This window comes from Myotis davidii, unplaced genomic scaffold (genome assembly GCF_000327345.1).
Source record: "Myotis davidii unplaced genomic scaffold, ASM32734v1 scaffold259, whole genome shotgun sequence".
Classification (NCBI taxonomy): domain Eukaryota; kingdom Metazoa; phylum Chordata; class Mammalia; order Chiroptera; family Vespertilionidae; genus Myotis; species Myotis davidii.
The window spans coordinates 3,702,485-3,706,132 of NW_006292687.1; the positions used below are offsets into that span (position 1 = coordinate 3,702,485).

A 3,648-nucleotide genomic window follows, 5' to 3' on the forward strand; every position below is an offset into this window, starting at 1 on the left:
AATATTAGGGTTTATTTCTGGACTTTCAATTGACCTATGTCTATCTTTATGCCAGTACTACATTGTATTGATTACCTTAGCAGTCAGTTTTGAAATCAGAAAGTCTAAGTCCTCCAAACTTATTCCTTTCCAGGATTGTTTTGGGTATTCTGGGTCCTTTGCATTTCCATATGAATTTTAGGATCAGTTTGCCAATTTTTGTCAACAAAAAAGAAAGAAAAAGGAGCAGGGATTGTGTTGAATCTCTAGACCAGTGGTTGGCAAACTGTGGCTCACGAGCCATAGGCGGCTCTTTGGCCCCTTGAGTGTGGTTCTTCCACAAAATACCATGTGCGGGCATGCACGTACAGTGTGATTGAAACTTCGTGGACCATGTGCAGAAGTCAGTATTTTGTGGAAGAGCCACATTCAAGGGGCCAAAGAGCCACATATGTCTCATGAGCTGCAGTTTTCCAAGCTGCAGTTTGCCAACCACTGCCCTAGACTATACACAACTAAAGGAAATGGCTTAGTAGTTGAGCATCTACCTATGAACCATGGAGCCACGGTTTATTTTTATTTATTTATTTATTTTTTGGAGCCACAGTTTAATTCCTGGTCAGGGCACATACCCAAGTGGGGGGCATGCAGGAGGTAGCCAATCAATGTTCTCTCTCATCACTGATGTTTCTATGTCTCTCTCCCTCTCCCTGCCTCTCTGAAGTCAATAAAAAATATATTTTTAAAAAGAAAATAATGCTTCTTTGAACATAGAAGTGCATATATTCCTTCAAAATGGTGTTTTGGTATTCTTAGGCTTTTAAAAACAAAAAAATAAAAATAAATAAAATGCAGTATACCCATACAATGAAATATTATCTTTCTATATATATAGAAAGCTAATATGCTAAGTGTCCCTTCCACCATCTGACAGGTTTCTATGATGAGCACTGACCACTAGGGGGCAGATACTCAACGCAGAAGCTGCCGAGCTGCAATGACTTGTCAGCGATGGTTCTTGGGTGACACACCCCAAAACCAGAGAGGAGGGAGCCCGATTCCTCACGTGGCCGTGCAATTCCACCTTTGGCCATGGATCATGTTGTTGCTGGGGCACTGTTGGCCCTGGATCCAGTTTATTGCACACTTGCGTTTGAGTTCCATACCCTGTATGACAGCAACTTTGAAGAGTCCTCTCCAGGACTCTTTGGGAGATGTTGGAGAGCCAGTTTCAGCCCTATCCCTGCAGGCCAGACTGAGGAAGCCCACCTGCCTGAGGGACCCAGCTCACTCTGCAGATGCCAGGGAGGGGACCATGGGAGTTTGGCATGCCCTTGACCAGAATCGAACCTGGGACCCTTTCGCTGACACTTTATCCGCTGAGCCAAACCAGTTAGGGCTAGACTTGAAGCTTTAAGATAAAATAATGTTCTGTGCCTTCTTTATCAGGCTTTGGCCTGATGAGTGACATCTCCACAATTATCACTTTTTTTTTTCCCCTGCAAACTTCCAAGTACAGTGTGCTCCATAGTCCTTGTATTCACGTGTAGCCATAGTTCCCCTAAATTGTTCTATTTCAGTAGGCATTGTGGCCCAATGTCTTGCCTTCTACAAATACTTAATTCCAGACACCTGTAAACAATAATGGAAATTGATTCATCATTGTCACCAGTGTCACGTTTTACACAGGCAAATTGGTATTTCTAATTTCGAATCTAATCTGATCAATGCATCTATTCATGATTTTCATGTTCTATTTTCTCCCTTCCAGAAAAAAGTTCCCAAGTGACATATTATGTCAGCCCAAAGGTATTCAATTCTTAAAATTATTTTTTTGTACAGCTAATTAGAGTTTTAAACAATCTTTGGATGCGTTGGGGGTTGTCGGGGAAGTTGTTACCAATAATATAAATCTGCAACATCCAAACAATAATCCCCAAAGGTTTCCTGGAAAAGCAAAGGTACATATTCCCTGGTAAGCCTCTGCTTACTTACACATTGTGGGTCAGATTATGCTCATTTAAAATTGTGTTAAGTGTTACCAATTTTCACTTTACAAATGATTTTCAATTGTCTGTTATCCCAATAACTATGTGCATTTTCATTTTTCTATAGCTCCACCAAAACAGATATTAACTTTTTAAATATGTGCCAAAATTATAGAAGTAAAATAGTATTTCGGGGTTAAAACCCACTTTCCAGAAATTTGAATAAATTGCTGTTATCTAAGCAAAAAAAGAAAAAAAAATTATGGTGCTAGTTGCATGTTTCTATTTAGACACTTTTAGAATCCTTCATATCAGCCTTTGCTGTGGGAAACTTCCTCTTGGGTTTAGGCTCTAATCTCAGACATCATCTGAGGAAGTAGATAGGAAATGGAGAGAGACATATGCATTTTCGTTTGTGATGATTGATTCGGTGCCAACTCCATGAGTTGAACCTCATCCACCATCACCGTTGCCAGTTACATACATAAAATATCATGCAGGCAATGGATTTGAAAGGACCTGCCAAGCACAGTGTTGAAAACCTTAGAGATATTGATTTTACAGTTTCTCCAGTGATTCTACATCATGCTCCTTTACTTTCTGGCAATCTTTATAACTTTTACACTGACATAAATTGCCATAAAATAAGCATCCAGTACCCCCCTCCCCTTCCTCCTCTATATACGGTTAAGGACGCTCCATTATTCTATTAACACATTTAACCATTAATTCAGCTGATCTCCCTGGGAATGACGAGGTGACTTCAAACTTAGAGGGCAATTTGTACTGCCCAGCAGATTTATGATTATCCTCTCTAGTGAAAAGCACATGAATTCATCTAAACATTTATTTTCCTTAGAGTGTGCTGCTGTTTTTCTTTTTATGTTTTTTAAAGTAGATTTAGTGGCAGAATATTAGCAGCTGCAGATATCAGTGTGGTTGTCTCTGCAGCGAGGCTGGCAGTTCAGTTCTCTGAAAGCGGCCACAGACATTGAACCTTTCCCCACAGTGCGGTGAGGGAAAGACATGGAAAATGTGGATAGCAGTACAGTGTTTCTTAATGAGTTGGCAATTAGCTAGCTTTTAAATAAACAAAAGGGCTCAAAGTCATCATAAAGACACCACACAGACAAGACCACTGAGACACCACACAGACAAGACCGCTGCTTAGCCTAAAATCCTGCTTTATTAGTTTTCTGTTCAGTATAGTAAAAATTACCACAAAATTCATGTCTTAAAACAACACACATTTATAATCTTACAGTTCTGTAGTTGAAAGTTTCCATGCAGGTCTCAGCTAAAATCAAAGTGCTAACATGGTTGTGATCCATTCTGGAAACTCTAAAGGGAAATCCAGTTCCTGGACTTTTCCAGCTTCTGGAGCCCTCTACATTCCTTGGCTTATGGCCGACTTCCTCCTCCATCTCTGAAGTCTTAATGGCAGATTGAACCCTTTTCTCATTGCATTTCTTTAATCCTCTTTTATGCTTCTTCTACTTTGAGGACTCATGAGATTTTTAACCCAGGATAATCTCTCCATTTTAAGGTCAGCTGATTAGCAACCTTAATTGAACCTACAATCTTAATTCTCTTTCACCATGTAAAGTAGGATATTCACCTTTTCTGAGGAGTAGGATGGGGATATCTTTTTTTTTTTTTTTTTTTTTTTTTTTTTGGGGGG

The 3,648-nt window shown here is 39.7% G+C and overlaps 1 long non-coding RNA gene across 1 annotated transcript in view; it reads left to right on the plus strand.

Moving 5' to 3' along the window:
- LOC107183478 overlaps nucleotides 1-3,648 on the plus strand; it is a 17,016-nt gene that overhangs the window by 12,436 nt on the left and 932 nt on the right. The window contains exon 2 of the long non-coding RNA XR_001514266.1: nucleotides 1,652-1,657. This is a non-coding gene — a long non-coding RNA (uncharacterized LOC107183478). The remainder of the gene's footprint in view (nucleotides 1-1,651; nucleotides 1,658-3,648) is intronic.